Source organism: Anomaloglossus baeobatrachus, chromosome 2 (assembly GCF_048569485.1).
Source record: "Anomaloglossus baeobatrachus isolate aAnoBae1 chromosome 2, aAnoBae1.hap1, whole genome shotgun sequence".
Classification (NCBI taxonomy): domain Eukaryota; kingdom Metazoa; phylum Chordata; class Amphibia; order Anura; family Aromobatidae; genus Anomaloglossus; species Anomaloglossus baeobatrachus.
Genome location: NC_134354.1, coordinates 230,146,359 through 230,173,160, shown reverse-complemented (window position 1 = coordinate 230,173,160; position 26,802 = coordinate 230,146,359). Strand labels below are relative to the sequence as shown.

Here is a 26,802-nt window from a genome sequence, read left to right as displayed (position 1 = left end):
ATAGAGAGGGGCATTGTGGGGTAATATTATGGAAAGGGGCAGTGTGAGGGGATATTGTTGAGAGGGCAGTGTGGGTGGACATTATAGAGAGGAGCAGTGTGGGGGGATATTGTAGAGAGGAGCAATGTGGGGGATATTTTAAAGGGAGCACAGTGACGTACAATTATTTATTCAGGGGAACTGCATAGGAGATACCTTTATGTATCGGGCAGTATAATGGTACTGTTATTTTTAAGGGCACCATGTCGGGAAGTGGATGTAAATGGTTATTTGTCATACTGATTACATCTCATCAGTACTGTGGTTCTCCTAAGGTCTGCAGTCTAATAATGGCTGGAAAAAATAACTCCCAGTACCTCCTTATCATTGTTAAGGACATACTGGGAGTTGCAGGTTCACATGATAGAAGTCTATCATTGGGCTGACCTGGAACTGTAATTGATCACTGAACTAAGCTTGGTGATGTATTCTTGTACTGACAGTGGTTCTGATCATGTAGCAATGCATAACATGCTTCATGTTAAAACTAAAAAATCCTGAGATTTGAGGAGGATTTAATTTAGTTGCTCCAAAAACTCAGTGTAAGTTGGGTGTGTTCGCACTGATTTTTTTTTGGGATCAGAAACTGAGCAGAAACTCTCTAAATCCTTCTCAAATACTCAACTAAAAATTCTAATGATGTATTATTGTACTGCCAATGGATCTGCTGCTGTATTCTTGTAAATACCGCTTTACATTTTTTGCAGCCCTTCGGATTGGTTAAGTTATTGCAATGTGACCCTTGGATCAGAATATGTTGTTTGCCCCTGCTTTAGGGTATATGCTCATTTTATGTTTTATTTTTCTTGGGCTTCATTGTAAACTCTGCAGACGAGTCGTGGCTGGAAGAAGCTGTTATTTCGATTTTGGTCAGTTAGAAAAGATGGGAAAACTGAATGATTCCATCAGAAAGCACATTGTCTATAAATCACTACATAAAACTCTCTGTAATCTTTTAATATGTTTTTCAGAACTTGTATCTATCACTATGCAGTCACCATATGGGGTAAAATCGGTCGTGGTCTTTGTATAGTTGTTTTCTTTTTCAGTAACAAAATGGTCAAACTATATACTGCTCAAAAAAATAAAGGGAACACTAAAATACCAGTTTGTTGTTTAAGTGTTCCCTTTATTTTTTGAGCAGTATATTTACCTATGTTAATAATCCATAGATTAAATATATAGGTAAAGGCGATCCTAGGGGTTAAGGAGTCTCTAGGTTCCACACAAGTATCGACATACCACTTGTGGCTTCACCTCCTCAATACAAAGAAATCATTGCCATCCATACTATTAATTATCATTTTTCTGGGACAATCAATCCATGTGATACAGTCTCGTCCTGTAACTGTAATGGATTGTTTGTTGTTTGTAACAGAAATCGTTCCAAATATCGCCATCATAAATCAGGTTTGCTTGCTTAAGGAATTGACTATCCATTCGTTCATGCAATTCCCTTCTCTCTAGGCATTTTCCCTGTCTGAAGTATTCTTCAATCACAGCTTGTGTCATTCCCTAAGGGCTGCGAGGAGGGAGGAAAAAAAAAAGCATAGACTTCACAATGTTGTATGCATGTGAGGAATAAGGGGGCTGGCAGGAAGCATGCTGAGAGGGAGAGGAGGCATGTTTGCATTGAGAGGAGAGGAACAGAATATTGGGAGAGACAAGCTACGAGAAAGCCACTGAATTTGGACTTTTCTAGGCTCAAACTTGGCGACAGCACCCAGGAAACTGATCATACTGGAGAACACAGTGAGTACAGTGGTTTCTGTATTAACCCCTACTGGTCCCAGTTCTCAGCATCTGAGTTAGATGTGCATCCGCTATGCCGAAGGCTATCCTATTTTGCAAGGGCATCACTGGAATCGTGCTTAATGTTGTATCTTGCTGGTTCTGCCACCTTCAGTGTCATGGATACAAATCCGTCATGGTGCCCTCCAACGATTTAATTAGTAGACAATTTAATTTTAGCTTTCCGACATCCAGCCAAATGATTTTACAAGCTTCCCTTTAGACTCATAGCTATATTACGGTTCTCCGATATCTGGGGCAAAACATCACTGGATTTCTCAAAAAGCAATGTTCCTTTATATAGAAATGACATAACGCTAATTAAACAGATTACATTATGGTATTATACAACCACTGAAAGCGTTGTAGATGGTACAGTATAGTTACACCAGACCTAGAAACCTGTGAGTTATAATGCCATCGTAATGACTACTTTCCTTGGGGGGGGGGGGGGAACCCTATAATTTTTCCACACACTTAATTTGCAATGGTCTATAGAATGGTTCCCCTTAATAGGTGGTTAGGGAGAAGGCAGTAATAACATCTAGACAGCAGGCTATCCTGAATAAAGACCTAGGATTACGCATGGTTTGATGTTTTAGTCGGTAGGATGAAAGCAGATTAGAGGAGCCCAAGCTGTTCTTGGCAGCACTATCTCCGTGTTAGTGAATGCCATTAACACCTACACTTTGTTGTGGCGGCTGTGACATGTTCATGAACCCTTCCTGTTATTGTCACTTTGAAAAAAAAATTGTTATGGAAGTTTCTAGTTTCACCTATAGGCCCACAAAAGCGAAAAACGTCAGGTTTGAGAGTAGTATAGATGGCACCCAGAAAAAAAATCAGATATAGGAGATATATCTCTTTACACTTCTCTGGATTGAGTGCCGTGAAACGCGTTAAACTTAACCCAGTTGCCCTCAGCTTGTCAGTCTTCCATTTCCAGAATGCTATTGATCAGAGCGAATTCTATACAATGCCAAAATCAATACGCGGAGAAGGAAGGAATAAGCATTTCATCAGGAAGGATTTGTGACTATTATCTCTAGAATCATAAAGTGATCACAAAGAAGATCTCCTTAATATACCTATATGTTTTATTTTGCATAAGTAGAAAAAAGTAATTTAGGCAAAAGTCCCATCATAAGCAAGAAGTATGAGTATGTGAATGGTTTTCATCATGTTCCAGTATCGGCTCAGCCTAAACAGGATGCTGGTATAAACTTCCAGTTAAAGTTTGCGACTGCATTCCTTCTTTCCTCTAAGTACTTCCAAACATTAGAACATTAGATTCCACATGATTAGATGACAGTGCCGCAGTTTCCGCTAGTGCTTTGGTAGCTAAGGTGTATTATCATTAGCTAACAATTTCTTCATTTAAATGGAATAATGGGCAATTATGTCTTCTTAGAAAAGTGACCTCAGCTCTGATAATTTGGCCATTTTGAGTCTACTGTGATGCCTCAAAGTGATTCTCTGTGATCATTTGTTTTATATTATTTCATTTAGATATGTAAAAATCCTTAAAAATATCACAGCAGTACCAAAAAGACATTTCAAGAGTCTGTAGCCATAGATTGTTTGAATTCATCAAGTACGACACCTTAAATAGGTTGTCCAGCCATATAATATATAAATGGGCCTTTTAAAATTAAAGCCCCTCTCCACTCACATTAGACAGCAGTTGGCCGGACAATGGTTTGGTCAGAAGTTATTTTGCTTGACTGCCCCATACACAAGTGCTTGTTCTGCCCAGTGCTCCAGTGTTCTCTATGAGAACCATTACAATTCCGGTGACGGCTTATCTATACAGAACGAAAGGATCTACAGTCCAATATTGAACATGCCATATCCTTAACTCCCCCAACAATCGTCTTCTGGGACTCACGTACACATTAGATTGTCTGCTGAACCAGTTGATATTACCGATTAGGTTGACGTTGGTCTAATCTCTGTGGGCCTTAAATTATGTATCTTACAAATGTGATTTAATTATGACAGATTCCTCTATATACAATCCAATTCCACTTCTGAACCTGTGCAGGACACAGTAGTTTGTTTTATGCGTTGGCATGAGACCAGTACTTTGTGTTATGGAGGCTGGCTGACTGCCTTTTTTCAATAGCTGATCCAGCTCCCTTCTCTTTATGCATTATATGAAGAACAATGCTAGCTTAGCCACAGAAATAGTCAACTAGCCCACCTCACACACTCCACTGGGCTTGTGTGACAAAGGAATCACTGTCCTGGGTTGTGCACAGTGAAAGGAAAATAAACTGCCAAACCTGGAACTAGAGCAGATACCTGACCATCAGAGGACTCGGGACAACTGACGTGTACAGTCATGGCCAAAAGTTTTGAGAATGCTACAAATATTAATTTTTACAAAGTCTACTGCTTAAGTTTTTCTAATGGGAATTTGCATACACTCCAGAATGTCATAAAGAGTGATCAGCTTAACAGCAATTACTTGCAAAGTCAATATTGGCTAAGAAAATGAACTTTAATCCCCAAAACACATTTCAATATCATTGCATTCCTGCCTTAAAAGGAGCAGCTAACATTGTTTTAGTGATTGTTCCATTAACACAGGTGTGGGTGTTGATGAGGACAGGGCTGGCGATCAATCAGTCATGATTAAGTAAGAATGACACCACTGGACACTTTAAAAGGAGGCTGGTGCTTGGTATCATTGTTTCTCTTCAGTTAACCATGGTTATCTTTAAAGAAACACGTGCAGCCATCATTGCTCTGCACAAAAATGGCCTAACAGGGAAGAATATCGCAGCTACAAAGATTGCACCTCAGTCAACAATCTATCGCATCATCAAGAACTTCAAGGAGAGAGCTTCCATTGTTGCCAAAAAGGCTCCAGGGCTCCCAAGAAGTACCAGCAAACGCCAGGACCGTATCTTAAAACTGTTTCAGCTGTGGGATCGGACTACCAGCAGTGCCAAGCTAGCTCAGCAATGGCAGCAGGCTGGTGTGAGTGCTTCTGCACGCACTGTGAGGCGGAGACTGCTTGAGCAAGGCCTGGTTTCAAGGAGGGCAGCAAAGAAGCCACTTCTCTCCAGAAAAAACATCAGGGACTGACTGACATTCTGCAAAAGGTACAGGGAGTGGACTGCTGAGGACTGGGGTAAAGTCATTTTCTCAGATGAATCCCCTTTTCGATTGTTTGGGACATCTGGAAAACAGCTTATTAGGAGAAGAAGAAGTGAGCGCTACCACCAGTCTTGTCTCATGCCAACTGTTAAGCATCCTGAAACGATTCATGTGTGGGGTTGCTTCTCAGCCAAGGGAATCGGCTCACTCACAGTCTTGCCTAAAAACACAGCCATGAATAAAGAATGGTACCAGAATGTCCTCCAAGAGCAACTTCTCCCAACTGTCCAAGAGCAGTTTGGCACCCAACAATGCCTTTTCCAGCATGATGGAGCACCTTGCCATAAAGCAAAGGTGATCACTAAATGGCTCATAGAACAAAACGTAGAGATTTTGGGTCCATGGCCTGGAAACTCCCCAGATCTTAATCCCATTGAGAACTTGTGGGCAATCATCAAGAGACGGGTGGACAAACAAAAACCAACAAATTCTGGCAAAATGCAAACATTGCTTATGCAAGAATGGACAGCTATCAGTCAGGATTTGATAAGTCGATTGAGAGCATGCCAGGGAGAATTGCAGAGGTCCTGAAGAAGAAGGGTCAACACTGCAAATATTGACTTGCTGCATTAACTCATTCTAACTGTCAATATAACCTTTTGGTACTCATAATATGATTGCAGTTATATTTCTGTATGTGATGTAAACATCAGACAAACACAATTAAAAACCAGAGGGCAACAGATCATGTGAAAATATAATTTTGGTGTCATTCTCAAAACTTTTGGCCATGACTGTACTAGTAGGGAATTTAACTTATTTATCATTTATGCATTTAGTTGGGAAAACTCTTAGTGCTGGCTTTTTGTTTTTCTTCATTGAATTGGTCGGTGGCTGACCCCCACCATGCTATGCACCCCAATTTGGCATGTATTCCACCTGTCTAGATTTTGGCGGTTGGTGACTGTTCACATCAGTCATCAGGCCTTGTCCACAGGCTATTTACTTCATGCAGCATTTGCTTGGACCTGTCCCGCCCACAGCCATGACTCAGTCATGGGTACGGGATTGAAATAGACCAGGTGAGTGCTGCTAAGAGCAGTTCTACTATTCATATGTGAGGCCGTATGGCACATTTTATAAAAATATTTTAGTGTAGGACTGCCTCAAATGAGATTTGCCGTGACGTGGCGAGGCAGCTCAAGAAATTGCAATTTTTTGCCAAAAATCTCAAAAAAAAATTTATAAGTACAGTTTGGAATTTTTAGTGCTGATGTGCACATTTAGTGCTGGCTTTTTGTTTTTCTACATATCATGTTTTACTCAACATTGGGTAGACCTTCGATTACAGGCCCCTTGGTCTCTTTCTTGAGGTGCATTTTTCCTCCATCTATCATATAGCAAGTTTCCCACACTTGTTCCCCAAGCTCAAAGGTTTGCCTATAGGGCAGGCTCTTTCACATCCTGAATTCTTGTATCAGTGCTAGCATAATTTTTCCTCAGGTCTGGTACAAGCCACTTAATACTCTACAAAAAATACGAAACCCAGTAGACTATAACACACTCCATATTTTAAGTTGATCCATCTTAACAGCCAAACCATGAAACCAGCACTGATGTTTAATCACCAAGTCAAAGCTATCCCGGAACTGGATAACATCCTCCTTATGTTAAGCTTTCCTGTTACACCAAACTCACTCATTCTTTAACTGTGTGGCTATTACTTCAGGATGATATTCCACTGTTATACCTTCCTGAGGAGCCCAGTAAATTCATAGTGGATAGGTAATGCCTTGACTCTCCTGGACCCCACAAAATAATTTATATTTCCTTTAGTTTGTCCCTAGTCCATTACTTCCGTTTCCTATAAAGCCTACTAACTTGTACTAATGTACAGAGCTGTGGAAAAAGAAGCGCAGATAGGGTATTACCCCAATAATATGGGGTGAGGAGGGGGGAGTGAATACTCACCAGATAAAGTTGTGCAAGTCACAACCCCTTTAATCGCATGTAATGTATTGATCCAGGCTGCAGCCACCCGATGACAGATAACAGAGAGTAATAGAGATAGGTGATAATGCCGCGCCAAAGATCACTTCTGGAACCGTAAGATTAACGTATCTTTATTGGCATAGGTCTACGCGTTTCAGGAGCACCGCTCCCTTCCTCAGGACCGTGAAGAACCAAGAGACATCAAATCAGATTTGATTTGATTTGATGTCTCTTGGTTCTTCACGGTCCTGAGGAAGGGAGCGGTGCTCCTGAAACGCGTAGACCTATGCCAATAAAGATACGTTAATCTTATGGTTCCAGAAGTGATCTTTGGCGCGGCATTATCACCTATCTCTATTACTCTCTGTTACTAACTTGTACTAGCATTATCCTTAGGAAAAATGAACATCAACTTTAGGCTCACTGTTTGTAGTTGTATCGTGCATCAAATTTTAAATAAAAATGTGTTATCCGTCAAAACTTCAAGGTCTAGGCACATAGTTCACGCAACATTTCTCTGTGTACATCCGTTATCTGTCCATTCCTTTTTTTCTTGTCTTAGGGCCGCTTTACACGCTACGACGATTGCAATTGCTAGCGATGTCGAGCACGATAGCACCCGCCCCCGTCGTTGTAACGATATGTGGTGATCGCTGCCGTAGTGAATATTATCGCTACGGCAGCGTGACACGCACATACCTGCTCTGCGACGTGACTGCCGAACAATCCCTCCCTCAAGGGGGAGATGCGTTCGGCTTCACCATGACGTCACAGCGACGTCACTAAGCGTCCGCCCAATCAAAGTGGAGGGGCGGAGATGAGCGGGACGAACATCCCGCCCACTTCCTTCCTTCCTCATTGATGGTGGGACGCAGGTAAGGAGAGGTTCCTCGTTCCTGCGATCTCACACGGAACGATGTGTGCTGCAGCATAAACGAGGAACAACATTGTTACTGCAGCAGCAACGATAATTGAGATTAGGGGGGATGTCACCGATTAGCGATTTTGAACTTTTTTGCAATGATTCAAAATCACTAATAGGTGTCACACACAACGACATCCCTAACGCGGCCGGATGTGCGTCACAAAATCCGTGACCTCAACGACATCGCTTTAGCGATGTCGTAGCGTGTCAAGCCACCTTTAGTTAATGCAACAAAACCCTTTTTTTTCAAACCAAAATGCACAGAAAAATAAAAAAACAGTTTTCTAATATTCAAGCTTAGGTTCTTTGTTTTTAGTTGTATCCTGCATGAAATCTTAAATAACAATGTTTCCATACATACCTCAAGGTCTAAGACATAGTAAAACATGACACTCCATCGTATAAGTTTGTATATGTCCATGTCTTAGCTTACGTACAACACACTTTATCTAAACAAAAATGCACAGAAACCCCCCAAAAAACAGTTGCCTAATATACACCCCCATCAGTCCTTCACAGTTCAAAAAAGTAACATACAACCCTCGCAGCCACTCACTACCTCATTCACTTCAAAGGGAGTCTGATAGGAAACACAGAAAACAACCACCATACTAAGAAACTTAAAGGGAATCGGTCACCAAGCTATTGCTACCTCATCTGATAGCAGCATAATGTAGAGACAGAGGCCCTGATTCCAGCGATGTGTCATTTACTGAGCAGTTTGCTGTCATTTTGATAAAATCAATGTTTCCTCTGCTGCAGATTATTATTATTATTATTATTTATTATTATAGCGCCATTTATTCCATGGCGCTTTACAAGTGAAAGGGTATACGTACAACAATCATTAACAGTACATAACAGACTGGTACAGGAGGAGAGAGGACCCTGCCCGCGAGGGCTCACAGTCTACAGGGAATGGGTGATGGTACAATAGGTGAGGACAGAGCTGGTTGCGCAGTGGTCTACTGGACTGAGGGCTGTTGTAGGTTGTAGGCTTGTTGGAAGAGGTGGGTCTTGAGGTTCCTCTCTAGCAGTTATACAGAGCTCATGACTAGTGATGAGCGAGTACTAAAAAGCTCGGGTGCTCGAGGCTCGGGCCGAGCATCCCAAGATACTCGTGTACTCGGCCCGAGCAACGAGCCCAATGTTATCCTATGGGAGACCCGAGTATTATTCTGAAATGACCACCGGCAGCATGTAGAAACCATAAAACTGTAAATTTAAAAAAAAAACGTGCGTGTGTGTGTAAGCGTGCATATATATATACACGCGGAGTGGAGTGCGGGAGGGGCCGTAGCCGAGCGGGGAAGTGTCGGGCTAAAGGCACGGTCATGCTGTGAGGGCCGGCCAATCACTGCAATTCCACAACAGGGCTGTGGCATTGCAGTGGTCTGCCAGCCAATCCCTGCATAAGGGCTGGCTCTAAAAAGAGCGCCAACATGACGACCACGAGTACAGCACGAGTATTGCGAGATTACTCGGTCCCCGCCGAGTAGCCCGAGTACAGTGATACTCGTGCGAGTACCGAGTAGTAACAAGCATACTCGCTCATCACTACTCATGACTATACTGGAGTACCTGCAGCACACCAAGTAGTCCTCTCATGATCATCTACTGCTGATTAAACAGTGATTTTATGAAAACTACACTAAGCAGCCCAGTAAGTGAAACACCACTGCAATCAGCATCTCTGCCCCTACATTATGCTGTTCTCATATTAGGCGGCAAAAACCTGGTGACAGATTCCCTTTAAATTTTGCTATAAGTTACACGCACATTAAACTACAGATTATGCTTTTCTGACACCTCTCTGAGCCTTCCAGATCTAACAATATATTTAAGTTGCAAAATACACAATCATACCTAGTAAACAAAAAAAAAAATAAACTAATAAGTGAAAAGTACCATATACATAAACTACCGTATACATCAATAAACAGCACAGGCCTGCTGGAAATTCTGTTGCACCTAGATATAAAGAGTTTAATTCAAGGCTTTACAAAAGGTTCAAATTTACTCTTTCCTCCTTGGTTGTAATTGGTTATTATTATGAGATTTCTGCACATAATGGGGCACATGGGACTGAGCGAAAAGGCTTTTATGGCTATTCTGTCTGTGTAAATGTCTATTACCAATCACAATAATCATAAGATATGCCTATTACCCATCACAAGACATCACTTTAATGGTTACTTTTGCTGTTGTTTTTCTCGAGAGAAGCAATTCCTTGATGCGTCTCCTACCTCCACATCTTCACCATTCAATTCAACGCATGTGTGGTGAGTGGCTTGACTGGTACTGCTTATCTCTGGGTGTGAGATACCCCCGCTCTAGTCTCTCCTCATAAAGGAGTACAGAATCTAGTTCTGAGGTACTGTAGTTGCAGGGGGTTTTCTTATACTATGTAGTCCCCTCTGATTTCTCGCATCTATTGCACAGCCTGGCTCAGTATTTGGCAACCCAAAGCAGTCATTTCATGGCTTCAGACCATATCTGCCACAGTGGGGAGCCTCTTGCCCTCGGACTTTAGGTTCCACTTCGACCTCGAGCAAGCTCATATTGACATTGTAGCATAGATATTCCTTCAGTGCTTCTCTCAGATAGGTACCTCTAAGTCCCACAAGCAGCTTATCCCTTAACATTTCTGTAAGAGGACCACAGGGAATAGTTAGGATGGGAGATATGTATCATCAAGGTTGATAGCCTAGGTGATGACAGTTTTAACTGATGAGATTCTATGACGATGGGAGGTGGAAGGAGCTAGAGGCAGAGGGATCAGTCAGAGGCAGAAGGAAGAGCCCCTCCTGAATCTCATTAGTAACAATTTCAAAAACACTTTGATTTTTTCAGTATTGAATATGAGCACCACATGCAGAAGTACACACATGCCTTAGCTTCTATCAATGAGGTTATAAAAGTTGTCTAAGTAGTGTTCTTTCACATTGAATGTACTTAGGCACCACAAATCATCAAGATCCCGGCCATTTGTTCAGTGTCCCAGGAGCGGTTTTTCAACACCAAAACACCAGGCTACTTGTTAATCATACTACTTTGAGACGCTTGGCTGACCTAAACATGCTACCATGGCCTTCAGCTCCTCCCATAAAGCAGATGTGGGATTATTGGTCAGATATTGCAAAGCTAGCTATGTGGGATTGGTAGTTCCTGATGATTTGTGTGCCAAAGTTCAACACGCCAGAGCATTCGTCAGACAACCGCAAAAAACCTCACCTCATTGACAACATGCCAAGATGTACATACTGTACGGTAGTTTATGTACATGTTTTTCTGTATATGGTGCTCATATTCTATACTAAATAATAATATTTTAAAAGTTTTCTTCTATTCTTTCATTTGCAGATTATTAACCCTTTCACCCCAGGGCGATTTTCCGTTTTTCCGTTTTGCTTTTTTTGCTCCCCTTTCCTGAGAGCCATAACTTTTTTACTTTTCTGTCAATCTTGCCATATGAGGGCTTGTTTTTTGTGGGATGAATTGTACTTTTGAATGAAACCATTAGTATTACCATATAGTGTACTGGAAAACGGCAAAAAAATTCCAAATGTGAAAAAATTGCAAAAAAAATGTGCAACTGCCTGATTGTTTTTGCGATATTTTATTCACAGTGTTCACTATATGGTAAAACTGACATATCAATGTGATGGGATAGGTTTACTTTTATCTAGGGGTTAAAAAAAATTTACAAGTTTGTCCAAACATTTTTTGCGCCATTTTCCACGATGCGTAACATTCTAATTTTTCGGGATCTATGGCTCAGTGGTGGGTTATTTTTTGCATCTCGAGGTGACGTTTTTAACCCCTTCACGACCGGCCGATTTTTCGCTTTCCGTTTTTTTTTTTCGCCATTCTTTTTCTGAGAGACGTAACTTTTTTATTTTTCAGTCAATATGGTCATGTGAGGGCTCATTTTTTGCGGAACGAGCTGTACTTTTAAATGAAACCATCAGTTTTACCATATTGTGTACTAGAAAATGGCAAAAAAATTCCAAATGCTGAAAAATTGCAAAAAAAGTGCGATAGCACTATGGTTTTTGAGATATTTTATTCACTGTGTTCACTATATGGTAAAACTGATGTGTGGGTGTGATGCCTCAGGTCAGTGCGAGTTCGTAGACACCAAACATGTATAGGTTTACTTTTATATAAGGGGTTAAAAAAAATCGGAAGTTTGTCCGAAAAAAGTGGCGCACGTTTTACGCCATATTCCGTGACCCGTAGCGTTCTCATTTTTCGGGATCTTAGGCTCAATGACGGCTTATTTTTTGCGTCTCGAGCTGACGTTTTTAACGGTACCATTTTTGCGCAGATGCTACGTTTTGATCGCCTCTTATTGCATTTTGCGCAAAAGTTGTAGCGACAAAAAAACGTCGTTTTGGCGTTTACTGATCAGATTAATTGATTTTATATTTTGATAGATCGGGCGTTTCTGAACGCGGCGATACCAAATGTGTGTATATTTTTTATTTTTTTAACCCTTTAATTTTCAATGGGGCGAATGGGGGGTGATTTGAACTTTTAGGTTTTTTTGTTTTTTTTTAATTTTTTAAAACTTATTTTTTAACTTTTTTTTTTTATTTTACTAGTCCCCCTAGGGGGCTATTGCGATCAGCATTCCGATCGCTCTGCAGTATCTGCTGATCACAGCTGCATGGCTGTAAACAGCAGATACGCTGTCTTTCTCTTTTGCTGTGCCCCGGGCACAGCGAAAGTGAAACCAAGTCAGGTGTAGTACAGGAGTCATCACATGACCCTGTGCTACCATGACAACTATCGGGAGTCAAGTGATCGCGTCACGTGACTTCCGGTATCGGGCGGTAAGGAAAATATTACCGCAATCGCGCTTATAATGGCGCTGTCATGTATTGACAGCGCCATATAAGGGGTTAATCGGCGCGAGCAGATAACGATTCTGCTCGTGCCTAGCAGGCACACATCTCAGCTGTGAAAATCAGCTGAGATGTGTGCCGATCGCGGCATGCTGCCGCCGGAGGACCGCGGGCAGTAACATTATGTCATTTAGGACGTAATTTTACGGCCCGCGGTCGTTAAGGGGTTAATGGTACCATTTTTGCGCAGATGCTACGTTTTGATCGCCTGTTATCGCATCTTGCACAAAATATGTGGAGAACAAAAAACATAGTTTTGGCGTTTGGAATTGTTTTGACGCTACGCCATTTACCAATCAGGTTAATTGATTTTACATTTTGATAGATTGGGCATTTCTGAACGCGATGATTCCAAATATCTGTATATTTTTTATTTTTTTAACACTTAAATTTTCAATGGGGTGAATGGGAGTGATTTGAACTTTTAGGCTTTTTTATTTCTTTACATTTTTTAAAACTTTTTTTACTTTTTTATTTACTAGTCCACCTAGGGGACTATAAGTATCAGCAGTCTGATCGCTTGTTCATTTCTCCAGATCACATGTACACAGCTGAGATCTGCAGAAAAGAAGCTCTCCCATTACACACTGCAGTCTGCCGGGTGTAAGAGGAAGTGACTCATGATAGCTACAGGAGTCATCACATGACCCTGTGTTACCACGGCAGCCATCGGATCCACGTGATCACATCACGTGACTTCCGATGGCACCAGGTAAGTGAATGATTACCACGGCGTGCCATTTCATCTCGCTGTCACATTTTGACAGCGAGATGCAAGGGTTTAACAGGCACGAGTGGAGAGCGGATCCACTCGTGCTTGATAGCCACACGTCAGCTATTTAAATCAGCTGACATGTGCAAGGATCACTGCCGACTGCACGCGGCAGGCAGCGGGAATTAACCTGACACGATGCATGACGTACCCAGTACATCATGTGTTGAGAAGAGGTTAACATGTCTTTCAGTCCTGCAATTTTTAAAATTCCATGACTATTCGTTTTTGGTGTTGAAATTTCAATGTTGAGGAGGTCATACTGTATATATACAGTCCTGTGGAAAAGTTTTCAGAAAAAGGCAGCACATGAAGAATGCTTTCAAAAATACAAGTGTTAATAGTGTATATTTTTTATCAATTGAGAAAATGCAAAGTGAATGAACAAAAGAGACATTTAAATGAAATCAATATTTGGTGTGACTGCCAAAAACAGCTTCTTTACTTGTACCATTGAAACCAGAGGTTTACATACACTATGTAAAAATACACTTATGCATGTTTTTCTCACTATCTGACAAGAATTCAGAATAAACCTTTGCTGTTTTGGTCAATTAGGAACCAAAATTATTTATATTTGCCAAATGCCAGAATAATGAGAGAGAATGTTTTAAGGCATTTTTATTACTTTCTTCAAAGACAAAAGTTTACATACAGTAAGAGTACTATGCCTTTAAACAAAATAGGACAGCCCATGTGACGATGTCATGTCATTAGAAACTTCTGATAGGTTTTTTGGCAACATCTGAGTTAATTAGAGACACACTTGAGGATGTATTTTAATGCACACCTGAGATACACTGCATCTTTGTGTAGTATCATGGGAAAGTCAAAGGAAATCAGCCAAGATCTCAGGAAGAGAATTGTGGACTTGCACAAGTTTTGTTCATCCTTGGGTGCAATTTTCAGATACCTGAAGGTGCCCCATTCATCTGTACAAACAATTTTATACAAGTACAAACAAGATGGGAATGTCCAGTCATCATGCCACTCAGGAAAGAGACGGCTTCTGTACCAGAGATAAACCCACTTTCGTCAGCCATGTTCTTATCAACCAAAGAACAAAAGCAAAAGACCTTATGAAGATGCTGGCAGAAGCTGGTAAGATTGTGTCATTTTCCACAGTGAAACGAGTACTGTATCAACATGGGCTGAAAGGCGACTCTGCCAGGAAAAAGCCATTACTCCAAAAGAAACATAAAAAAACAGATTAATGTTTGCAAATGAACACAGGAACAAAGACCTTAATTTTTGGAGACATGTCCTGTGGTTTGACGAAACTAAAATTCAACTGTTTGGCCATAATGACCATCATTTAGTGGAAAAGTGAGAAGCTTTGAAGCCTAAGATCACCATCCCAACTTTGAAACATGGGCATGGCAGCATCATGTTGTGGGGTTGTTTTGCTTCTGGAGGGATTGGTGCACCTTACAGAACAGATGACATCATGAGGAAAGAAGATTATGTGTCTATACTGAAGCAACATCTCAAGACATCAGCCAGGAACTTAAAATGGGAAATGCGTCTTCCAAATGGACAACGACCAAAAGCATACTGCCAAACTGGTTACAAAGTGGCTTAAGGATCATCATAGTATCATAGTATCATAGTATCATAGTTTTAAGGTTGAAGGGAGACTCTAAGTCCATCTAGTTCAACCCGTAGCCTAACATGTTGATCCAGAGGAAGGCAAAAAACCCCAATGTGGCAAACAAGTTCCAATGGGGAAAAAATTTCCTTCCTGACTCCACATCCGGCAATCAGACTAGTTCCCTGGATCAAAAGGATAACAAAGTCAATGTATTGGAGTGGCTATCACAATCCCCTGATTGCAATCTTTGAAAATGTATGGGCAAAGGTGAAAAGGGAGGTGCGAGCAAGTGGACATACAAACGTGGCTCAGTTACACTAGTCCTATTAGGAAAAATTGGCCCAAATTCCTACCAAATATTTTGAGAAGCTTGTGGAGGGATATAAAAAACATTTGACCCAAGTCATATAGTTTATGGGCAGTGGTACCAAATACTAATGAAATGTATGTAAACTTTTGACTTTGCAGAAATTAAGAAAAATGCTTTAAAACATCCTCTCTCTCTCATTCCAGCACTTGGCAAATATAAATAATTTTGGTTTGAACTAAATGAACTAACTAGGAAAGGTTTATTCTGATTTCATTTCAGATAGGGAGAAAACATGCAGATGTGTCTTTTAAAGGGAAGGTGTCGTCCAAAAAAAAAAATGTCAATAACTGAAAAAATGTAAAGTATTAATGTTTTAATGTTTTATTTAGATATTATTATTTGTTTTTAATTGAGCAAAATATCTAAAAAAATTAAAAAAAGTTGGATATTTTCCACTCTTAAACACTAGGGGGAGCAGCTGCTGAAATCCTGCTGTGGAATTAGACTGGATTACAGCTGCAGTAAAAGTGGGCAGAATTTGCTCTCCTGTGTTGTGATGTCACCTCCCCCTCCCAATCTGGGTGTTTCCAAGGGATAACAGAAAATGAAATTTAGGATCACAGTGCGGAGCCATTTTGCTGGTGACTAGAAATCTCTAAAGTGTCACAAAGGACAGCTGGAGTATCACACAGGACAGGATTAGAAACACAGCTCTGAAGACAGTATCACACACAGGAGAGGATTAGATACACAGTTCAGCAGACAGTATCACACAGGATAGGATTAGATACATGGCTCAGCAGACAGTATCACACAGGAGAGGAGTAGATACCCAGCTCTGGAGACAGTATCACACACAGGAGATGATTAGAAACACAGCTCAGCAGGCAGTATCACATAGGAGAGGATTATGTGAGCAAGGATGGTTGACCTTAGGAAGATCAACATCCACCACTGCGGAGACACCATCACGTGTTTCTCAACGCAGTGATTCTAGAGCAATGCCCCCTGGGAAATATTCAAAGCAAGAAGGCCTGCGGAGACACCATCACATGTTTCTCAACGCTGGCAGGAAACTAGCCAGGTCTTTCACCGGGAAGGAACAACCACGGGAAGGGCAGTCTCCAGTCAAGGAGACCACCTATGCCAAACATGGTATCCATCCACAGACAGCCGTTTCGGGGTATTTGCCCCTCATCAGTGTGGAGTAGGAATCTGGCTAGTGGGACATTGCCTAGTAAAAGACTATGTGAGCAAGGATGGTTGACCTTAGGGAGATCAACATCCACCACTGCGGAGACACCATCACGTGTTTCTCAACGCAGTGATTCTAGAGCAATGCCCTCTGGGAAATATTCAAAGCAAGAAGGCCTGCGGAGACACCATCACATGTTTCTCAACGCTGGCAGGAAACTAGCCAGGTCTTTCACCGGGAAGGAACAACCACGGGAAGGGCAGTCTCCAGTCAAGGAGACCACCTATGCCAAACATGGTATCCATCCACAGACAGCCGTTTCGGGGTATTTGCCCCTCATCAGTGTGGAGTAGGAATCTGGCTAGAAGTTCACATTACCCAGTTTTGGGATTTGGTAATAGGAATAATCATTGTGCCAAACACATATCACTCGGCCTGATATTATTTCTCTTTTAACTGTATTGGTGAAAAGTTTTATGTAATGATTATTCCATACTGAATGACTTATTACTGAAATAGAGGCTTGTTTTGGCCCCATATATTTCATATATTGGATCACTTACATTTCGAGAATACATTTATTGTGCTCTATAGAAAAACGTGACAAACTGGGACAAATATATATAAACCATGTCTTGTTCCTCATGTTCTCATTCTGTCATCTGCTTTGGCAAAGTGTTGTGGCGCACTGCTGGCGCATCACAGAGATTATTTGAGTAACTTCTTTTCTCTGTAACCTGTAAAATCAAAATATCCAAGTGATAGTCCAAAGGTTAACAACTCAACCTTCTACAATACAGAATATACTCTAGCCATATTGCATGGCATAAAGCAAAACAATGTATTAGTGTCTGCACTATACTTTCCTATTATGATCTAGCATCCTAAACTTTTCATCCAATGCCAGGCAAAGGGCACAATGAATCTACCTTCAAATACAGTATCTTGCCATCATCTACAGTAAGTGCCAATAGGTAGGCTATTAACAGATTGCATCTCTCAAGGAAACCAATTACTCAAGTTCCCAGGTTGCCGATATAGTGTACGTTTTGCATATGTTAGACCAATAGGTGTTGGCATGCCTTTTCTATCATTATATAAGAAAGTTTGGTCTGCTGCACTTTCATATGCAAAAGCATTTAGATAAATGCATACCATCTAGGACTTATGGGTATCATACAGTGTCATATATCGCAACTTTGCTTTTGAAAGCAAATATTAAATTAAAATAGAGCCTTATAATTAATCATTGCAAATTTACTGTAAATAAACTCTCTTATCAAAGTTTTTATCTTCTTAATATATTGCAAACATCATTTTATATGGCACTATGTACTTACAATTGCTCATTTTGTTTTTCTACCCAGTAAATTCTTCTCTTTTCTCTGCTCTGGAGAAACAGGAAGTCTCTTGCATCAATCATTCTCCTCCTCAACTCTTGACCGTGTTGCTCCCTCCTCCCATCTGCTAGGGACTACTTTGGCATTGACTAATGACATGCAGGGAAAACAGATAAATAAAACTCTTTCTACATAGAGATTACAAGGATTGAGGTGGTCAGTTTCATGTGATAGCATACACCTAAGGGAAAACAGAAAAATTAAATGAGCAGAAGGGCAAAATGAGAAATTGTAAGTACACAGTGCTATATAATATGATGATTGCAATATATGTGTGCCGCCCCGTGGCCCCGTTACCTTCAGGTCGTCTCAGGGTCTTCAGGGATGGCGCATCCTGGGTCCTTCAGGTCACAGGTAGGTTGACGTCTTTGAGATTCGTGACGCCATTCTTGGTATTGCGGTCAGGGCGACCGCCACTGCAGTTTCAGGGGCACCTGGGGCTGATGTTAGGTGCAATTAGATGTGGTGGCCTCCCGAGAGTGAGGCTGGCCCCAGGGCCCGGTGTAGGTGGGTGGTACCACAGGTCGCAGAAGAACTCACACGCACAGCAGTAATGTCTTTCAGGGTTTTTACTCACTTCAGATGGCAGGGGTGAGTAACCCGGGTGATGCTGTGATGCTCCAAGTAGGGAACCAGGCTCCTTCAGGCTGACGTAGGGGGTGGCTACTGATTCGCCTTCCTAGCCCTCTTGTTTTTGTGGTGACCCAGACTTGTAGTCCTACAGGGTTACCCAGGGAAGTTGCTCCCGCCTGTTCTCCCCTTTTTCGGTCTATTTGCTTGTAGCCTGGATCAGGTCACTCCGGCTGCTTGACTCTTGTGATCTATGGGCCCTCTCGTTGCTACGTGGCTGCGGACTCTGTGGTGTTTTGGTGGAGGGTATGAAGTACCCCCACCTGCAGGTTGAGCAGGCAAACTGAATGGGCCCCTGCTCTGGGGACCTGTAACCCCGTGCGGGCCTGGTCCTCGCCTGGCAGTCCCCGTACTCAGCCACCTCTCTGCACTCCGGCCTTAGGTGGATTTTGGGCAGCACTACCAGGTGGCCGTTCTCCCCCGCCAGTAACCACTGCATCTGCGGTGTCTGACTAGTGACAGCCTCCAGGTTTCCTTCTTGCGACTGCTCTCTTTCCCTGAGCTTCACTGACTGACTAGCTCACTGCCTCCTCCCCTCTGTGCCTGCCTCCGCAACTTAGCAACCAGGCTCTCTACCACACCCCTTGAGTGGAGATGGAGGCCACGCCCCCTCCTGGATTCTCCAGGGGTCCCTTCAAAGGTCAATGTGGGAGACCTGGTTACTATGCGCCTGCTTGTCCACACCCCGGTCAGCCTTCTGGCATAGCTGCAGTACTCAGTAGTGCCTGACCAGGTCAGGGGCGCCACATATGAAAAGGATAAATATTTTGATGAGAGTGCTGCTTTAATACAACCTTTAATTTAATTTCCCCTATGTGGATGATAAGAGATGATTGTGCCATCTTTATAATTTCCTTTTCTATGAAGGTCGGTTTGTAGTGGATAACACTGAATATGATTTCATAACAAAATGTGTGTCTCATATACCGTAATGTTATTCTCTGTCTGTGTTATGTAAATGATGAATCTCCCATATCAGAGTTGAATGATTTATATCACAAAGGATGTTGTGAAATGCATCCTAGCATTCATTATGAGACTGTGATGACTTGTTTCTCTAGTCTCGTGAGAGACCTGTTGATTGGTCATTGTGGTTAGTGAATTTGACTAAAAAGAAAAATATTATAATAAATTCAGAAGCTGGGATCCTGCTCTCATCCCCCTATCCCTTCTACCACCAGTTTTAATCGCTGGATTCTGGTACCCATAGACTTATATGGGGACCGGAATCCGTCCTGGAACCGGATTTTAAAAAACAGATCGCCGGAATCCACCAGTCCGTTTATCTGTGAGTCCGCTTATCACTAGTGGCTACACCAAACCACCAAATTCATGCCGGCTGGCAGCCAGTCTTACGCCATGAATGTTAAATACTATTTCTGGCGAGGTTCAAGTAAACACACACCACTGATAAGATGTGCCAAATTCATTAAGTAACATGCGTCTCTTCATGAGTTCAGTGCATCTTATTGCTCATTAAGACACAATGAATTGTTGCGGACGGGGGCCAGGCTACTGCAGAGGCTGCTCATATCTGGGTTCGTTACTGCGGCTCCAGTGGTGGCCGGACCTGGGCTCGTACGGCCGGCCGTCCTCACAACCGTAGGAAGGGAGTATTTACAGGGGATTGATTTGTCGGTGACGCCACCCGTGGGTTGCGGTGAGAGTTGGTAGCACCGCCGCTGCCTGGTGATGGGGCGCCCGGGGTTGATGGAGTGGGGCAGCTAGATGGAATCCCCTCCATGGGTAGGGGAGGTGTAGTCCCGGAGCCCAGGTGTACGGGAGCAATGGCTGCTGGAGGTGACGTGCTGGGTCGGACCGGGGCTAAATGGTGTACTCACAGTTCAAAGAATTGCACACAAAGTCCAGTGGTAAACCAAATTGCCAGTGACCGGTCGCCTTCGGCGGGTGAATTCGGGTCCCACACCCGGGTGTAGCAAACAGGAGTCCCTTCCTCCTGCACTCAGTGTTTGTGTCTTCACTGGGACAACTCCTCTTGGAACGGGGAAGTCCACTCCCTGGACTGTGTATGTTGGAAGCTGTGGCCCGCGAAATCTGACCCTTGGGATTTCTGTGGGTTCTGACGGACACCCTATCCCCCGTGTTGGGCTTCCGTTTCACTCTCTGGGCTTCTATAGAACAAGGCCTGAAACCTTGTCCCCGGCTGGTCAATTAACAAGAGGCTTGCAACCTTCATCGTCCTAGGGTCCAGGTACCTCGACTGTGCATGGCCTCCGGACCAGATTCCCGTTGTCAGCACCGGCGGGCTACAACCCTGCCCCGGTCCACTCCAGGTCTCCCGCGACCAGATCTCCGTCGCCTGTGGTCCTGCTTGCCATCTACCACGTAGTCTGGTAGTCCAAGGGCCCCAACCCCTGACTCCACTGCTCTTCCACACTCCTCCACTGTCAACTGTCAGTACTGTTCTGTTGTATTCCCTCCCCTGGCACCTCAGGACCCCTAGGTGGGCGCTCCCATCCGCCTGATCCCGCTCACTGGTGTGTCCCTATTGTCATGGGGGGACTAGGCTTTACTGGTTGTGTGGTGTATCTGGGTGTGGGTTTTGTGTTGGTATGCCAAGAAGGATGGAGTTTTGTACCAGATAGATTTGTACAACTTCTGTGACTACCTGGTTTTGCCAGGGCGTCACAAAATGTCTTAATAAATCGCTGGCCTAGGTGTCTACATACCCACCACTATATTGTAGGCTAACTTATTCCATATCACTTACTTTCCTCTGACCTTTTTAGGTCAGAGGAAAGAAACCAGGTCTGACAAGAAACCAGAATTCATTTTTTTAACCCCCTACCTTTTCTAACAAAGTAACTTCTTAGGCCACGTGCACACGGTGAGTATTTGGTGAGTTTTTTACCACTGTATTTGTAAGAAAAACAGGAGTGGGTGATAAATGCAGAAGAGGTGCAAAGGTTTCTATTATACTTCTGATTGTTCCACTCCTGGTTTTGGCTACAAATACGGAGGTAGAAAAAACACTCACCAAATACTCAGTGTGTGCATATGGCCTTACTCTTATTCTAATGTAAATAGATGACAGGAAAAGATTGGAAACCAGGGCATATAATCTACCCCATTGCCCTGTACCCGAGGATGTATAACCTACTTCTGCCTCCCTACTTGACAACATAAAATACCTTCTTTTCTACTGTTCATGAGAGAATATAGCCTCCACATCTCCCTAATAGACACTAAAGGCCGCTTTACACGCAACGACATTGCTAACGAGATGTCGTTGGGGTCACGGAATTCGTGACGCACATCCGGCCTCGTTAGCGACGTTGTTGCGTGTGAAACGTACGAACGACCGCTAACGATCAAAAATACTCACCATATTGTTGATTGTTGACACTTTGTTCTAATCCCAAATATCGCTGCTGTTGCAGGACGCAGGTTGTTCATCGTTCCTGTGGCAGCACACATCGCTATGTGTGACACCGCAGGAACGAGGAACAACATCGTACCTGCGGCCGCCGGCAATGAGGAAGGAAGGAGGTGGGCGGGATATTTCGTCCGCTGATCTCCGCCCCTCCGCTTCTATTGGGTGGCCGCTCAGTGACACCGCTATAACGCCGAACGAACCTCCCCCTTAGAAAGGAGGCGTTTCGCCAGCCACAGCGATGTCGCTAGCAGGTAAGTACGTGTGACGGGTCCTAGCAATGTTGTGCGCCATGGTCAGCGATTTGCCCGTGACGTACAACCGACGGGGGCGGGTGCTTTCACTAGCGACATCGCTAGCGATGTTGCTGTGTGTAAAGTGCCCTTAAGGACTAGTATCGGTCTGTGGTGTCATGGGTGCATCAGACACTGTTATTTTGAAGGCTCACCAACAATTTATCCAGAACATGTGTGTATCCACTTTTCATTGTATGCTATATTTCATGCAAATGTCATATTTTAATTTTATCTCATACTCATATTCTAATAGATAACATTTTGTAAATTAATGTAATTGTTCTTATAAGCAAATTGGTCTCAAATATGTTTGCTGTAATTTTGAAACAGAGCAGCAGTCGAATATGCGCTCTACCACTCCATTCTTCATAGTTCCCCGTTTTGTCGCTTGGTGCTGGTCCATGTGGTCAGATCCCACCAATCAACAAATTGTCAGCTATCCTATGGACTTTTTTTCACTAGACAACTTCTTTATGTCCAGGCACAGATTTATTTCTGGAACAGGCAGTCAGCAATGTTGACAGCAACTTACATTATTGGTGTTGTCTATTTGTGGGCTACCCTTTATTATCGGATCCGGAGTATTGGGCTCAGTGCTAACTATACTGCAGGGGAAGTCTAGGAGGTGAGTGCCAATTATTTTATTCACTTGTCTGGATCCATAGCTAGACCTTTCACAAATTTTTTTTGAACTGGACACAGAATGTGTGGATGGTCTTTGACCTTTCCTTGCACCTGCACATTACAGTACTTTGCTCTATCCTCAGCAGAGCAGAGAGAAGAGCGGGTGTGCAGGAGTGCAATGGGGGCCTCTGTGTGGATGAGGTAGGACATGTCATCCACACGGAGCTGAGAAGGAGGACAGCAATAGAATTAAGAGAGGAGGCGCCAGACCGATTACAGCAACGCCCATCGGACCGGACTGCCTCGTGGGTAAGTATAATAAAAGATGTTTTTTATGTTTATTCAGAGCAACCTGGATTCTTATATACAGTATTCTACAATCTATATATATAATTGCCTTATTCTGTCTGTCTGTCTCTCTGTCTTGCTCCAAAATGACGTCATTACAGTGACAACCGTCGAATTGGCCGCTCGGCTCGGCCCTGTCCCCCGCACGGATTGGCTGCTCGGTTCGGCTCCCCACATGCATTGGCCGTTTGGCCCGGCCCCGCCCCTAGCGTGCAGTTCCTCAACCCACACGGAGCTCCGACTCCCAGGTGACTGCTGCACCCCCGGGAGCCCACACCGGCAACCCAGCCGATACATACCCTTGCGTTGCTGGGATCGTTCCGGAGCCGGCGTACGCTGGTAACCATGGTACACATCGGGTAACTATGGAAACTGCTTTGCTTAGTTACCCGATTGTGTACCATGGTTACCAGCGTACGCCGTCTCCCTGCCCATTCAGATGGTTGGTCTCCCACTGTCAAACACGCCGATGCGTGCTGCACAGCAGGAGACCAACAAGCAAAAAATGAACCAGCACTGTCGCTTTGCATAGTTACCCGATGTGTACCATGGTTACCAGCTTACCGACGTACGCTGGTAGCCAGGGTACACAATCCTGTAACTATGGAAAGCGCTTTGCTTAGTTACCCAATGTGTACCATGGTTACCAGCTTACCCCGGCTCCCAGCACACGTGTGCTGGAGCCGGCATATGCTGGTAACCATGGTACACAATTGGGTAACTATGGAAACTGCTTTGCTTAGTTACCCAATGTGTACCATGGTTGCTAGCTTACCCCGGCTCTCGCCACACGTGTGCTGAACCGACGTACGCTGGTAACCATGGTGCACAATTGGGTAACTATGGAAAGCGCTTTGCTTAGTTACCCGATTGTGTACCATGGCTACCAGCGTACGCCGGCTCCCTGCCCATTCAGATCGTTGGTCTCCCGCTGTCAAACACGCCGATGCGTGCTGCACAGCAGGAGACCAACAAGCAAAAAATGAACCAGCACTGTCGCTTTGCATAGTTACTCGATGTGTACCATGGTTACCAGCTTACCAACGTACGCTGGTAACCGTGGTACACAATCCTGTAACTATGGAAAGCGCTTTGCTTAGTTACCCAATGTGTACCATGGTTACCAGCTTACCCCGGCTCCCGACACAATAAACAATTATGAGAATACTAAATTAAACCTAACCCATCCAGTCCATTCATTACTTTACTATTCAATCTGCTAACCTACATACACATTCTAGACTACTCGATACGTTAGAATCGGGCCACCTTCTAGTGCTGTACATAAGAGCCCACTGTTGATGGCTGCAGCTAACAAAGGACAAATCTGGTGACAGGTTCCCTTTAACTAAAGTTATGTCATTCGGTGCCAAATACTTTGATTTCTAATATCTCCACAACAGAGAGGGGGAATGTAAAAAAAAATTAAAAATACAAGCAAAAAAATGTTTTATTCCGCTCTGCAGCCATTATTATACAGTGTGTCCACCCATATCCTGTCCACCGCCATTAACTTGAGAATGACGGCAGCTATAGGCATAGAAGTGGTGTCTAGGTATAGTAAAGTAGCCATGCACTACGCAATGAAACCACCTATAGCGCCACCTTGTGGAAAACAACGGAGTTAGCATTTTTATCTCGAAAACGGAATGAAATAGAGAAAAAAAGTGAATTACAAAGTTGTAGGGCATCATCAATTCAATATGAATCAACACCTTGCATACAGAAATGCTATGATTAGAAAGTGTAAAACTCACAAGGCTGCGGACGTGAAGCAATACCTCATGGAGACCTTCCTACAAGTCATAGGGTATGGTGGCTGCATGGAGTGGCCTCCACGCTCACCTGACCTGACCCCATTGGACTTCTTTCTGTGAGGTCACATCAAACAACAGGTGTATGTGACCTCTCCATCAACAATGCAGGACCTACGACGACGTATCACAGATGCTTGTGCAAACGTGTCATCTACCATATTGCACAACGTGCAGCAAGATACAGTATGCTGTCCAGAGTCCAGATGTGCATTGCAGATGATGGTGGCCACTTTGAGCATCAAAGTTAAATGAGCGCCATATTTGTGACCAGCATTCAATGTTTTGGGGGGGTCATGGGTTTCATATCATAGCATTTCTGTATGCAAGGTGTCAATTTCTATTGAATTGATGATGCCTTACAATTGTTTAATTCATTTTTTTCTCTATCTCGTTCCGTTTTCGAGATAAAAATGCTAATTCCGTTGTTTTCCACCAGGTGGCGCTATAGGTGGTTTTATTGCGTAGTGCATGGCTACTTTACTATAACTAGACACCACTTCTATGCCTATAGCTGCTGCCGTTCTCAAGATAATGGTGGTTGGCAGGATATGGGTGGACACACTGTATAGTGTGTTCAGTTCAACATAAAAAATTTGGTGAAGGATCCCTGGATGTGATCTACAGGTCACCACAAATTAATTTACTTTTGTTATCCTATTATATGTTGGGATACCTGCTGGTAATTTTATAACAGCTATACCATCCATAAAAAGTCATGATCCACTTTTTAAGTCATGTTTCAGAATATGTCCACATGGATGTACGGATGTGACGTGCTATTTGTGGCAAATTGTTTTACAGGTTTCACTCGATATTTGCGACAGTTTGTGCAAATAAATGGACAAATTGCTAATTTAAAAATTAACAGCACCCTATCAAATCCCATTGTACTGATATTGTATTGAACATTGCCGCAGATTTTCTGTGTCCAGTCCGCCATGTTTGAACATAAACCAAAAAAAGAAAATGAAGAATACTGGGAAACGCAATATAAAATGTGAATTTTATTAGAGTCCTTTAAAAGGTATATATGTAAAAATGAATAGAAAGGGAATAATAAATACCAATATACATACAGATGAAAGAAATTTTATGAGGGGCTGCTGGTAAGTCTTTGTCTTTACCCAGAAATAAACCATAATAGGATGATGAAACTTTACATTTATTCCACATACTCTCCACTGATGTCAATACACTTCTTACATCGGTATTCCAAGTTCTGTAAGCCTAGCAAAAAGAAGATTTTCGGTTGTGCCTCACACCAGGCATCAGTAGCAGCCATGACATCAGAAATGGTGTAAAATTTGGTACCACTAAGGTGTTTCTTCAGGTTTGGAAACAGATGATAGTTGGAGGGAGCTAGATCTGGTGAATAAGGTAGATGATCAACCAGCTGGAAGCCCAGCTCTGCCAGTTTTGCCGTGGACGCTTGTGCAGTGTGAGCGGAGGCATTGTCTTGCAGGAACAAGATTCCTTTGGACAGCTTGCTGCGCCTTTTGGCCTTCAGAGCTGCCTTTAATTGGTCCAAAAGTTCAATGTAATACCTTGCATTGATGGTGGAACCCTTTTGAAGGTAGTCTACTAGCAGCACACCCTCCTTATCCCAGAACCCAGACACCATCACCTTAAGCCTGCTTTACACGTTGCAATTTCGCATACAATA

At 43.0% G+C, this 26,802-nt stretch overlaps 1 protein-coding gene across 1 annotated transcript in view; it reads left to right on the top strand.

Moving 5' to 3' along the window:
- Positions 1 to 1,544: 1,544 nt before the first annotated feature.
- Positions 1,545 to 26,802, top strand: part of KLHDC8A (kelch domain containing 8A) — a 96,685-nt gene continuing 71,427 nt past the window's right edge. Inside the window, exon 1 of the mRNA XM_075333667.1 lies at positions 1,545 to 1,791. The gene's annotated coding sequence lies outside the window, so the exon portion shown is untranslated. The remainder of the gene's footprint in view (positions 1,792 to 26,802) is intronic.